Here is a 15,612-nt window from a genome sequence, read left to right as displayed (position 1 = left end):
AATCCATTTTAAATGGAGATCTATACTACCTATAAGAATCAAATTTCTTATCGTGTAACTTTTTCTACAACTTAATTTCTTATATGTATTAATTCCTTCATATTAAATGATAAAAAAAGTAAACCTTAAAAAAATTGATTTGTTTGTGTGTTTGATAAATCAGACTTCAAGAAATTTAACGCTTAGCAAATGCTTGAAAGATTGTGGTTTAAGATGAGTATATATTGATTTGTTTTTAAATGTTTTCATGTACATATTTACATGCCTAATTATTTATCTTTTGTTTATTTTTTTTAATTAAATCATTCTCATTTAAATGTTATAAGTTTCTATCTTTTTTCAAAAATGTTTTTCTATGAGCTTTACTCAAAATCCAACCAAAAATTGTTGGGATGACATATTTTAGTTATTAAATATTTATAGATTGAATGTGTGAGGTTTTCATGTTTTTACTTATGCATTCAAAAATACATTTCAAGTAAGAAAGAATTTGATTTCACCAAAAAAATGTACCATTAGATTCCAATGAAAATGAAAATGGTAAAAACATAAAACACTTAGAGATTGACAACATCTTCCCCATACAAGCTTATAAAGCACCTTGACCTGTAAGGTTATGTACGGTTGTAAAGCACCCTGTGATGCAATTGACAACTAAAATAAAAAGATTACTCATAACCCATGCAATTCTCAATAAACAAAAAAGATTATACTCTTGTTGAATTGAGGCTTCTATGATCCATAACATTTATTAAGAAGATTTTCGGCGTAAATCACATGTAGAAAACCTTTGTCGACGCGTTTCGAACCAACTAGTGTACACTAGTTGGTTTGAAACGCGTCGACAAAGGTTTTCTACATGTGATTTACGCCGAAAATCTTCTTAATAAAAGATTATACTTTATTCATAATTGATTGCACAACAAAGTACTTTTAGATGTTGTCACTTAAAATTAAGTGACAATTTTTTTTTTCACATATCCACATAAGCTAAGTCAAATTGCTACTACATTTCTATCTTCTCTTCTCTCCTATATATTTTCCAATAAATTTTACTCAAAATTCTAGTGCAATCTAATTGTTCTACATTTTTATCTTTTCCCAGATATATTTTCCAATCAATTTTATTCAAAATTCCACCAAAAATAAATCTAATACTATTTAACATTACTTTTTAACATTTAATTTAACATTACTTTACAACATTTACTCTAAATTAAGTTTAAAAATATTTTGGTGAAACAATGTCTCAAATTTTTTAGTTAAATAAAAAAATAATTATTATATAAATAAAATAGTTTTATACATTATTTTAATATTTAATAAAATAATGGTTTAAAATATAAAGGATGTCTTTGACAAAGTTTTTGTTAATAAAAATTAAGAAATTTTTTGTCCATTATTCTAGGGAGCATGAGCAGCAGCACCTAGGGTTTTTGTAGTTTACTAATTAATGGTGAATCCTAGTGATTTAGAGAAGAAATATGTTTCTATTAAAGGAATGACATCTCAAGCCACAGAGTCGTATAGTGCCATGCTAAAATGAAAATTTTCTCTTTCGGTTGTTCAAGAAGCTCTGGCCCTTAATGTGCCTTTGAAAGATGATGTCTTCAAGTGTGAAAAAATTACTTTCAGATAAAGGTTTGGTCCGTAGATTTATTAGGTTTTGGACATGAGTAATCGATCTCTACAAATGGATTTATGATACATATTGATTGGTGATCAAATATATACTCTTTGGCTTGGGAATTTTTTGTTGTGTTTTTTGATAATATTGAGGATATGCATATTATTTGTGAATTTGGGACATGGTTTTGGGGCAGCGTTGGCATTTTCATGCAACCCTAGTCTCCCACCTTTGATTTGGTTACAGCGTCAATCTCCATGGCTCCTGTTTGGGTAAAGCTCTCAAACCTTCCCCAGCATCTTTGGAACCTCCCAACGTTATCTTCCATTGGTAACGCATTAGGTGAGTTTTATTGCCACAACCTAGAATCTGAATTTTTATGTAAAACCACTTGTGCTCGAATATGTGTTGAGATGTCTTTCAATAAGTGTTTTCCTCTTGAGATTAATCTTATGGCTCCAGACTATGTGTGGGTTTAGAAAATCGATTATGATAAAGTTTCATTTCGAGGTCGAGCGTGTTATGAAACAAGACATGTAATCAAAAATTGCCCAAAGCATTTGCAGAATAATAGAGTCTGGAAAAATAATTGAAGGCCTAATTGGTGGGAAGGAATTCAAATTTAACACTTTATGGTATGCAAAGAAGAAGAAGTTCACAATAAGAAAGAAGGAAAGGAAATATAGCAAGAAGTTATTGTCAAAGATTATTCATAAAAGGAATAGTTGGGAAGAAGTGTATCATGACCCTTCAAATTCAGCGACAGTGGAAGCGCAACATACTCCATTGAAAGTTAGATCCCCCTCTGAATCTTCAAATTTAAATCTAGAAAAGCAACTTCTTCGATAAATCAAGCAGATAAAGAAGAAATTGAAGACAACGACACTCGCTCATCGAAGGGTGATCCATTTGACATAGCAAAAAATGCGGGTTGGATTCAAGTGGGGAAGAAGGGAAAATTTATTTCGCCAAGGAAAACTAGAGCCATTCAAAATGAAATCAAAAGTAGTGAAAAATGGAATGTAAGCATATTTGGATCTTAGGAGTATTTTGGAAAAAAAAATAGTTGAAATGGGATTGAAATTTTTGTATCATGGGGTAATCACATGAGGGATTAGATTGAGCTTTCATGCTCAATCTCAAACCTGCAAGGAATATCAATAATTTTGAAGAAATGTAATGGCTATGGACCAAATCCCAACTTTTTTTAATAAAACTCTCATACCCATTTCTTTGGAAAAAAATTAATGGTTTAAAATTAAATAATAATAGCCAATTGGGGTTATCTTGGGTGGTTGGGACGAAGGAATGGAATCCTCCCCACCTAAATTTGATTTCTACAAGTGACGTGATGGATGTAAACAATATTAACAATATAGATATAAAATCCCACGTGGTGTAGAATAGATGGTGATGGGGTGTACTGTTAAGGCACTTCGTGATGTGAAGGTCATCGGTTTGAAATTTTGTGGGCAAATGTTAAAGGTTGGGGTGGCCCAAGCCGAGTGCGATCCCCGAGTGATTTTGACAACTTAAATGCCCCTGTGTCGTGATTTTTCAAGCCAAAGGTTAAGCATGTAGTCATCTAAGGACTCATGTAACTTAGCAAATAAACAAATAAATAATAAACAACTCAAATCCATTATTTATATATATTTCACTTGTAATGGCAATGTTATTTTTATATTACCATAACATAGTATTTATGTCTAGAGGTTTAGTTTAGTTGGTTGAATCCCCATTGTTAAAGCACCTTTGCTACCGAGAGGTCATGAGTTCAATTCCCTCGACACTCTCGAGGTCAGGCTTTGTGGTCGAGTCTCTAATAAGTGATCCTTTCGAGTAGATAGATCTACCTAATACAAATATTACACGAAAGTGCATAGAATATATATATATATATATATATATATATATATATATATATATATATATATATATAGATTTGTTTATTTGTTTATTTATTTATTTCCTTGAAGCATAAATTTATTGTTATTTTGAGCAACGTGATGAAAGCATAGCATTTCATAATTTTTGGGTTCCTTAGTAGAAGGGGTGATTCCATCCACCAAAACCATTTGAACTCTGCAACTCTGCAACTGAAACCCTAAGCATGGATAAGAGCAAATTTGCATGCTCTAAATATGATCGTCGACATGTAGGAGGCTAAGATGTGCCTGGATCTTAATCATGCAGTTTGATGCATGGTTCTTTCTGCTCCAAGGATGATGATTTTACATTTGATCTTGAGAAGTTTATGATATTTGTGAAGATAATTTCAATGGTTTCTCTTTGTTTGCAAGTCACAACCACAAATCTCGTCTCTTCACTTGCAGCCATGATTTAGGACAAGGTAAGAATCCCATATGATTGTATTCATCTCCTACACAAGGATCGACAATTCAGGATCATAAAAACTCTAAGTGAGTACAACATAGTCAAGGATGCCTCGATCCACATTGTAGCAAGAGTAAGAGGTGGAGCTAAAGGATGGGGTGTGATCCGGATTTAAACAGGAACGCAACAAATTACAGATATAACCATAAATACAAAGATGCAGTAGAAATAACACTTCATTTCATTAATATCAAATACTGAAATATGCTTACAAACATAATGGAAATAAGAGTAGCTTGAGCGATGGTAGCTTATCTTTGAGAAGAGATGTGGCGGCTACATGCCTCTAAACTGTGTTACAATGAGGCTCCAAGGCCTATTTATTATTGAGAAACAATGGAAAACCCTAAACATCCAAAAACTAACCCTAGGAGATGAAGTGCCAAACTATGGGCCCCGTTTGGGTAAATTGGTACATCAACTTCCCGGGGTCGTAACTTTGGCATACGATCTCCGTTTGACGCGCACAATACATCGTTAGAAAGATCTATCTGAGGAATACAACCCATGTTGCTCTTGGTTTTCCAAACAAACAAAAAAAACGTCGTTTAGGGCCTCAAAACGGCTCTGGAAGTTCAGGACCCGAAAAAATGCCAAAAATAGTAAATTGTGCTACAAACAAGGAAACTGAAAAACTGAAAGAAACAATGGTGGGGGTCCAAGTCGAATAGGTGGGTGGCCACCAATATCCACCTGGATCAGGGTGCATCCTCTTCAACCCAATCCAAATCCTTTAAGGAATTCTAAAAACCTATACCTTCACCATCAAACCTTAAACAACTCTCTAGACCAACAGTCATGGTGGAACAGGTAGTGTAAGCCCCTTCTCTTAAAATGAACAACATTGGTTGTGGATTCATGGCTACTGATTATGAAGAACAAACAATTATTTATCGATTCAATAGTTTTTTTCCCACATCATTTTCTCTTTAGGAGTGGATTCACCAGAATTGGTTACAAAACATTCAACGACATTTATGCTCAAAGGATTATTTATTGTGTACTTCTTCAAATTAGAAGACTAGCAATAGGTCTTTTTGATCAAGGACCCTGGTTTTGGGGTCATTCTAGCCTCTCTTTTAAACTATGGTTTCTGTATTTTAATCCTCTCTCTATGTCGACTCTAGCAACCCCATTATGGGTATAAGTCCCCAATTTTCCTATCCACCTGACACATCCATATATCCTTGAAGATGCAAGAAATTTACTAGGTCGATACATCAAAGTCAACAATGAAAGGATTACAAAATGAATCAACACATTTGTTCACTTATGTATTGGCGTGGATCTTTGTAAGGGCTCGTTGGAGAAAATCATTCTCAAATGGAGAGATAGGGTTTATTCTAAACCAATGGATTATGAATGTAGGTTTCAACCCTATACAGAAATTATCTGCATACAAATTCTAAAAACAGAAAATAAACAATGGCGAGAGCATAAAACATAAAACATATATACACAGAGATTTTCCCCTGGATCCCAAAACCAGGACTACTAGATTAATTTTTCATTATGTTCCTTTCAATGTTACAATACAGAGATATACATGTCGAAGCATCCATAAACCCCAATCCATTAACCCTGGATTAGATCATAATTGTAGTTCCCTTGACCGGATCTACAAAATACCATGGACAAAAAACCATCATGCCCAAAACCATGTGTGAAATCCATGCACAAAACCATAGGTAGGTATGCCCACCTAATATAGGGCCCAAAACCCCTCGACAAGGGGGTTATCCAGCCCCCTGTGACCCTCCGACAACACCTGGCGCAACGTACAGGGGGTGCTACCACCCCCCTGTGACCCCCCCACGCGCGGGGTAGTCGTGGAAAGAATATAACACAACCCAACAATGAAAACAAGGCTTTTCAATGCAGGACTTGTCAACAACCTATTCATCTTCAGAATTCCTACCCCTATTTTCATAGACCCTATTCGAAATCGGATGCTAAGAACAGGAATCATGGATGGAAAGGTCCCAAAGAAACCAAAGGTTCCAAGAATATTGTTGCTCATGAGAAGGACAAACCACAGAAACAAAAGCCTCCTACGAATAAATTAACATCAACTTGACCTCATAATGAACCATCTCAACCCTCAGCAGAGGAAGCTCCTCCTTCGTCCAATATGGAAAGAGACTCAACAATAATTTTGGCAACATCAATGAATGGGCACAAATGTACTCACGAATCTGATCACTCGGATAGTGGCAAAGAAATAGACAAGATGTGAGAGCATTCTTCAATGGAAGTATCTCAAGGCAATGTCGTTGTTGTCTTATCTTCATATGCTCCAAATAAACCCTTTATATGGATATATGTTCAAAAGGAAAAAAAAAAAAATAAACTCATGAACAATCTTAGAATCTAAATCCACAATTAAAAAAAATATGTATGACCATATAATGTGACTATATAAAAATTAATGTAATTTGATTTTAAAAATTAATGTAATTTGATTTTAAAAAATAATACAAGTTGATTTAAAAAACAAAAAAACAACGACAATTATTTATATCATATAAAAATAAAATCATGGTTTCTCAAATCATGTTGTATATTTCCTTCCTTTTTCTAATAACATGTTAAAATATCGAAGTTTAAAGTGTTAGTGTATTTCCTTGTTAGGGGCCATGAGCTAAAATATTTTAATCTTCACGATTAAAAATTTACAGATAGATTGGTATTGGTTTATGAAAAAAATAAAAGAAAGTGATAAATTTGCTTCAAAGATGGGTTAATAGGAGGTTGACTTTGGTAATTAGATATTGGTTTTATGAAAAAAATAAAGAAGGTGATAAATTTGCTTCAAAGACGACTTAATAGAAAGTTGACTTTGGTAATTAGAGGTTGGAGTTTAAAAAGCATTACCCTATAATTAAAAGCCTCAAAATGATTATGCATAACTATCAAATTATAGGGTAAATGAGTGGTTGTGGAGTAAATAGTTAATAGGTTTGTGGATTGAATCAAAAGAAAAGTGAAGTCATATGATAGAGAATTAGTAACTTGGAAAAACATTATTGAGAGCCTTTTCACTGTTAAGAAAATTCTATGGTATGAATTTGGAAAAGGAAATAGAATAAAAATTAAATATGATTAGTGAATGGGTTGTTTAACCCACTTTAATTTATTATAATATTATTTATTATTTAAAAATAGCATTTAAAAATTTAGAAATATATTATTTAATAGATTTATGTTTGAATTTTATTTACAATTAAATTTGGAAATTAACTAAATTGTTAGAATTTTAAGGAGAAGTAGTAGGAAAATGACATCAATTTATTTTTAGTTTAAAATACAATATCATTAAACTCAATGATGATGAAGACCATATAATGTGGTCAAAGATTAAATCTATAAGGATTATGTAACAAAATTATGATGGAGGAGAAAGCACAACGTAAGGGAAATGTTGATAGAAATCTATATGAAAACTAAATAATGCTTTAAAAATAAGTTTTTTTTGTTGACATTATTTAACCAGATATTTGCATAAACAACACTCATAAAGGACATTGTAAAGTCCATGTAGGTGTATTTTGTGCAAAAACAATGGTGAATCTATAAATCATTTAATAAAGAACTGTGGAGTGAGGTAGATGATCAGGGAAAATGGGAAGGGGAATATATCTTTACTTTACATCGAAGGAAGATATAAGGTTAAATTTATTTGAGAACATAAGGTTTTTTCATACATTGTGGTGTGGCCAATATGGCTTGTAAGAATGAAATGGATTTCCATCGTAAAGAAATACTTCCGATCCAACGCTATGATCATATTAGATTTGCTTATAGGGAATTTGGAAACTAGTGAAAGTAAAGTTACCCAAAACTTTAGAAAGCCCATAAATAGACAAATTTGTGGCTTAGGATAATTTAATGGTGCTTCTTAAGGTTCTTGAGGTATTTGTGACATGAGGGAGAAACTATTCTTGGACAAAAACTATTATATGTCTTTTAAATCTATAGTTAGGCAAGGGACTAACAATATAGCTAAATTATATACTTTATGGATGCTCCCAAAAAGTATCACAAAAATATGTTTTGATTCCTTCAAATTATGGGAGACTCTAAACTCATTATACATTGGGCAAGGGGAAAGGACGAGCTAGAAAACTTGATACTGCACTCAATTATGCACAAAGTTAAAAAGGTAAGGAGCAAGTTCACAATCATTTTGTTCAACCATGTATTTAGAGAATGCAAATAATCTCTCTAATGAGGCTTTATCTATGTTGGATGTTGAAGCAAATGAGAAGGAACCCTCCTAGAGAAATGTTAAGTCATTGTATTATGTTTCAACAAATCAAATAATGAAATTCATGTGTGTTTTGATGATGTTATGTTATGCTAATGTTGGCCTTTAGGTTGTTTCTACTTTGTTTTATGATTTGAAATGGATTGGCAGATTTTTAGTCAAGTTCCTATGTATGATTATAATAATAGACACAGGTTATCCTTTATATCAATTCATTTAAGTAGAAAACTAATGCTCCATAATGTCAATCAAAGACCTATAAACTTTTGTTTGAAAAAATGGGTTCCTTGTTATTCACTTCCTTTGAGAATGTGGTGTCATGGTATGCTTCATCTTGTAGAATACAAGGGTTGTTATGATCATTAAGTTTGGTTGAGCATTATGTTGACATAAAATGTGATATGTATTTTATACATATAGGATGCTCGATAATCATAAATGTGAACCACTCTTGAGAAATTATGTAATGTTTTAGAAATGGAATGATATCATCAACTTTAGTGACAATTTAATGTGATTTAAAGCAATACAATATAATAGTTTACATTTATTAGTCATTGTTAATGTGTCATTTCATCACCATAAGACATCTGTCATTAACCTTCGAAAACATCACCATGTTGATTTAGAAAAATGAATCTTAGGTTGCAGAAACCTTGAGAAATTAGTGATTCACCTTGTATTTTGATGAAATGTACACCTTTATTAAAATGTGTACACACTGGGATAATTATATTCATTATTAAGGCATATCACTTTTAAATGTTAAATAAAATACAAAAAAAAACTTCTTTTTTTTCAAGAAAAGCTATAATCAAAGAGGGAAAATCAATATTTGTTAAAAAAAGTAGCAGTAAAATTTTTTAAAACTACTAAAAGATGCACAACCACAACTTTTTGCCTTTTGTCATGCCAGAAAAAAGAGAAGTCACCCAAAAAAACCTCTCACTATATAAAGGAAAGGGTCATAAATCCATTATTTATCTTTTGGTGAAAGTAAATTCAAGTAAGAGAAATTGCAAGTGCTCGTTTGCATCAACCATCTTGAAGACCAAGAGGTCACTCTTTGAAGCCAAGAAGAGGACCTACCTTAAAGACTTTGGGAATGGACAATCATCTCAATAGCAAAATGAGCAACTTGTGGAAATAATCTCATGAATTTCAATAAAATAGTTCTCCTTTCTTCCCATGGATATAGGATGTTAGTATGTGTTAGAAAGATGAAGCTTTTTGGGCTTTCAATGTGTGTGGGACTACATCAAGAAGACCATTGGGAGCTTTGAAGCTCTTTCTCCTCTTCCTTTTCACTTGCAATTACAACTTGAAAATAACTATAGGTTTATTATTGTTGGGCGGCGGATCCCCCCATAGCATGGTTTTGGGACTTGAAGCCCGAATTTTGGTCAAGCGTAATGTAAAGACCCCGCGAAATGCGGGTGCGAAGTAAATGGTCAAGTCAAAGGGTTGTCTGCCCTTGAAAATATAAATTAATATACTGTAATGTTGACCTACCCATGGTCCGCAGAACATAGGATAATATAAATAGAGCGCGGCTCTAAGATGTAAGGGATAGGTTTTTTGGGATGATGAATTAGCTCTGAGTCTGTAAGTCTGAGTCTTGGGTTGCAGTAGTAGGAAGAAGCTCTGCAGCTGAGTGTGCAGAGGCCTGGTAGAGGCTGCAGCTGAGTGCACGGACCCCTGCAGCTGAGTGCGTAGGGCGGAGTTGGGATTATACTTGGACAGAGAATTAATAAAAAATAAGTTGATTCTGAAATATTGTGTGTCTATGCTTTTGTTATATTTATGCATCTCTTTACAGTTTTATGATTGTGCGCACTTGTTATGAATGTTGAATGATTAATGAGAATATTGGGCCCACACAACTAAGTTAAGATCTATAATAATAGCACAGTAAGGAGAAAGGATCTAGACAAGACCTCCTAGCACCCTTTACAAAACTGCGCGGAAGTAGTTGCACAAGTTGTGAAGGATAGACGGCTGCGCGAAGTAGCACAAGTGTGCAGGTTTGGTTCGTGAACTTCCTAGATTTCATCAAGACACCCATAGGGTGCAGAAACTTGGTTCTAGCACCCTCCCATACTACATAGGGTGAGACCTCAGTCCACGCACCGTGGGCTGTTGCTGAAAGGGTCGGTAGTTTCGGGATTTGTTTGGCTAAATCACTTCTGACCTGGGTTAGGCCCCAATAAGCCAACGATGGTTCCGTTGCCTGGACCGGGATCTGCCTAAGGGATGTCTGATGTCGTGCCACTGGAACCTAACAAAGAAGGAAATTGAAGAGTGGTTGGACAAGAAGATTCACGAGTTCATGACATAGGAAAACAGAACTCTGCAGGTATCCGAGAAAAGGTGGTTGGATCGCTACGTATATGCACTAGATCTTCTTCGCGTCCTTTCCTTCTGAACTGTGTGAGTGGATCGTGAGGTTAGCTGACAGCCAGGGAAGGTGTAAGCTCAACCAACCGATAGTGTGGACTCCGAAATTAGTGCGCAGACTAGAGGCATCAGAAGATAAGATCGCGTGAGCTGTGGACCATTGGCTCGACCAGATAATAAGGGGATTTATCACTGAGTTTGCGATAGACATGACTGTGAGCTACAATGAAGTAGAACGACGTTTTCTCAAGGGACCACGAGGTAAGTACATTAAATCTTTGAATACCTGGATTAAGATGTTGTTATGTGAAAAGCGGGTTATGCGAATACATTAATGTTTGGAACGACGCGGAGCGGAAAGATCTACAAAGGTAGCAGGGAAGTAGGAAATAGTCCCTTAATTTCACCTTCGCGAGAGAGCAAGGAAGAGCTCGCTCGGGTCTCTCCGAGAAGTGCAGTCAGTTTGATAAGGCAGCACATTCCGCAGTTACCACCTCCACCCACGCCACCACCCGCTTCACCTCCTTCACTTCCATCTCCACCCACGCCACCACCTGCTTCACCTCCTTCACTTCCATCTCCACCCACTCCACCTCCACCAAACTCGCAATTCAGCATGGCGAGTGCGATCAAGCTACCCGTATTAAGAGGAGTAGGGAATGAGGATCCAAACCAATTCTGGTTCGTGGTAAGAGCAATGTGGGAAGTGAAAGGGGTCATGGAAGACAACATTAAGAAGGCTACATTGGTGAGCGTGTTGTAGGATTGCACGCTGACATGGTATATCAAGCACTCAAATGATCACCCAAATGCAGGAATAACAGAGATCCAGAATGCACTGAACAGAGAATTTAGCTGGTCGAAATCAGAGACACACTCAATCATTGGATTTAAAGAGATCACGATGCTTCCAGGAGAGACCCCCTGGGATCTGGATCAGCGACTAAAGACCAAAAGGCTAATATGATGCTCACGGATGCACAACATCGCGCATGGTTTGTATCATCTCTAACACTGCACCTGAGGACGGCACTATCACAACAGAAACTTTCTACCCAGGGCGAAGCATTAGAAATGGCGATGAGGTTGCACGAGACATCGATATAGGATCCGAGGCTGGGAATTCAACAAATCCACGTGCAACTACAGAATCTCTGCCTGGAAATGCAAAGCTTGAAGCAGGATAGGGCACCATGGCTAGAGGTGCGCGAGGAAGTGTGGTGCATAAAATGCAAAGGCCAGGGCCATGACAATGACCATTATCTAGTATTCACGAACTACTTGGCAGGAGGGGGGCCAATGCCATTGACACCAGAGGCATAGGAAGGGCCAAGTGCGACACCCGTGTTATGGTGCACGATCTGTCAGATAGGAGGAAACACACGACGGATAATTGTCATTTGTTGCAGACACCCCAGCTACTGTTTTGTAATTTATGTAGGTCGGTGGGCCACGACGAGCGTACTTGTCGCAGCTACGGGTTAATGATGGATCGGACCCCAGCCGATAGGATGCAGACAAAAACGCGAGGCCTTGACCCAGCCGTGGGGATGGCACGCGCTGGATTTCAAGGGTGAGGTCGAGGGCAAGGAGGAATGGGACCAGGAATGGGCGCACGAACAATTAATTTGCTACAATTACAGAGGACCAGGGTACTACGCCTGCAATTGTACCAACCCGATGAGAATATCCTGTTCATAGTGTGCTCAGTTTGATCATGAAATGATAGATTATCCTACGTTGATCGCACAAATGCGTGAGAAAGGGGTACTCCAGCCTCCTCCAACTCAGAGTATCCAAATGATGAGGTCTGAACCGCGCGAAGAAGACCCAAATGTGAACATGATGCTCAGAAGCAGTGCAAGCATAGGGGAGGATAAGGGGAAGCAGCCTAAGGAAGATACATGGGTGCGCAAAAGCTCCTACAAAGGAACCTGAGTTTGACTTAGAACACGCAAAAGAGACGTTCATGGAAGCTAAGAAGAGCTTCATGGAGGCCTCTGCTTCAGGTAGTAAGGATCAACCGGAGCCAAGGATGGATCATTCTATGCTCACTACCTTTTTGGAGACATGCATGAAACTGCTGTGTGAAAATAAGGCAGTTAAGGGACTACAGGAGTTGATCACTAGGTGTGTAGGGTCATGGGAACTGCGTGTAGTCCAGAAACTGGGAAAGCATGCATTGCTCACCAAGAGGGAAATGAGATTGTCAGCGCATATTGGTGAGTATGAAATGGATCAGGTAATCCTAGACCTGGGTTTAGACATGAATGTATTACCAAAGCAGACATGGGAACGTATGGGCAGGCCCACGTTAGAGTGGTCCCTTATTCAATTATGAATGGTGAACCAACAAAAGATTTTGCCCATGGGGAGGTTACAAGGGGTAATAATTGATATCGAAGGTGCGAGCACACAGACGGACTTTGAAGTAATAGAGATTGTCGATGACAATAATCCTTATCCCGTGTTGCTAGGAATAGATTAGGCCACCGATATGAATGGAGTTATCAACTTGAAGAAGTGGAAGATGATTTTTGAGAAAAAGTCCCTACACGTAGTAGTCCTGCTAGACCCAGCCGAAGGAGCGCACTACACCAAACCAGTGCGCGACGATGAAAGCGACAATGTGCTGGATTGTATTTACCAGATAACCGCGCAAGACCAGGAGCGGGTAAACCTGACTGCAGATGGGAGAATCTCATGGGAGCGTGAAAGTTCCTGCACTTTGGATTCAAACGAAGAAGTAGAATGCTGACAAAACCGGTTGCACGAAGTGACAACCCTGAATTGCAACATGATGACTAGATCACTGTGTTGCGTGATGACAAAGGCAAGGGAACTGCCAACATATGATGGAGTAACAACGATGGATGAATTCCTGGAGAAATTTGAAAGTGTAGTACCGGAACAGCAGCGGTATGGTGCGTTGGAATGGGTGTTGTGCGCAACACCCGCACGATGGTGGAGTACACATCAGAAGACCATTGTAAACTAGCGCGAATGTAGGAGGCGGATGCGCTTATGGTTTGGAAGCCCCCAGTAGCAAACAAGACCCGGGAAGCTAAGACGAAGAAAATTGCGCGCCCACCTGTGTCGATGGGTGCAGACACGTGCTGTGCAAGCACGCCCTAGACTAACGATCGAAAATCAATATCAAACGCAGCAGCAGGAAAAGCGACATGCCCCATAGAGTTTCCACGTAGAATCATTCCAGAAGGTATGCAGAATCCTGAATAGGGTTTACCAGGAGGGACAGACTAATTGGGACCTGCGCGTACCAGTTGTCCGATGAGCCTATAGGGCCATGCACAAGAACCGGAGCGCGAAAGTGATCCCAACACAGACGAGAAGAGACGAAACCTTAACAGTAGAGAATAATCCACCTAAAACATCTCCCACAGTTGGGACAATACGTGAGGACCCGGGTAAAGGAATTATGCAGTTACAGGAAGCCATTCGGCAAGGGAACCTTGAGCTTCACGAACTCGAAGAAGATCGGGTACGACTAAAGTAGAAAAGCATGTTAATGGACGTGAAAATCATAAAACTGGAAACCGAAATCATTCAAACATGTCACATCGATAGAAGGGCAGGACTGTTGAAAATGCAACAAGATGATGGAGCTTAGTGAAAAGAAGTCGCCTTCACTAAGTGGGCCCGCAAGATATTTTTGGCGCAGAGTCTATTTTTAGACATATGGATCATGGTCTATGAGTTGCAGGATGCTATTTATGGATGATTGGTCATGTTGGTAAAAATAGATGGACCTTTATTTTTAGACATATGGGCGGAGTCTATTTTTAGACTGCCAGTCAAAAAAATAGAACAGTCGAATATTATTAGCTCTTAATAATATTTGGACTATAAACATCATCTTATCCTCTTGCAGCTCTTCAGTTCGAGCTACGGATGTGGCACATGCAACTGCCAGAAGGAAATACGATTTTCCTATGGGTTAGTTGAGCTATTGCATGATGGACTTTAGTTTGAACTCAAGTGATTGAGTTTGGTGGAGTTGATTGAGGAGTTGACGGAGTTGTGTTCAGTTTGACTTAGTTGAACTAGTTGTATTTAGTCTAACTGCCAAATACACTAGTGATGAGTGATGTGAGTTAATTATTAATTATTTCACTAATTATTAACTCATAAATCAACTAAAGAATACATCAGTTAACTCGGTGCATGGACAGTTCAGTGGAGACAAGTGTTAGAGGTGGGTGAAAGGGTGAGACTACTATCAGGTGTGACTATAACTGTGCATGAGATTTGCACAATCATTGATTGAGATTGCCAATGAGGATTGCGTAGCACAAGCCAAGGGAATTCGAACTTGGATCTGATCTATTCTCAACTTGGATTGCGCAGTAGAGGCAGGAAAACAGTGGAGGAGATTTGAACCCGTGACTTGTTCAAATCTGAGCTAGTTTTGTGTGTAGCATGTGGAGATAGTACTGAGTACTTGTGAAGAGTATTGTACTATGTATTGTTACATGTTCTCTATGATTATAATATATAGATAGTTGGGGGTTTTCAGCTGTATGCTTTCCCCATTACATACTGTGTTGATATGTGTGATTGATGTTTCAATGTGCGCATGCGATTGTTTTTTTATTCTGCAAATTGATGATCAATGGTAGAGGAGGTTATGTATTATGCATGCATTCCGTAAATAGTGTATAATCAGGATAATCTCTATGAATAAGTGTTATATTATTCAAATTTCTACATGGTATCAGAGCGAAGTTGATCATCAGATCTATTATTCAGAAAGTGATTACATTTTATTTCTTTAGGCAGAGTCTGTAATCGGGTCAGGTAGCCTCTGGATTCATCCTTCTTTTGGAAGGTGAGATATCCGGTAAATGCCCATATAGTCAATCTCTGTACAAGAAATACTTTGTTCTCACGAATTTTAGATCAG

This window comes from Pinus tabuliformis, chromosome 3_1 (genome assembly GCF_031772625.1).
Source record: "Pinus tabuliformis cultivar Carrire ecotype Pingquan chromosome 3_1, CPIR1, whole genome shotgun sequence".
Classification (NCBI taxonomy): Eukaryota; Viridiplantae; Streptophyta; class Pinopsida; order Pinales; family Pinaceae; genus Pinus; species Pinus tabuliformis.
The sequence above is the reverse complement of the archived record's forward strand: the minus strand, read 5'-3'. Positions refer to the sequence as shown.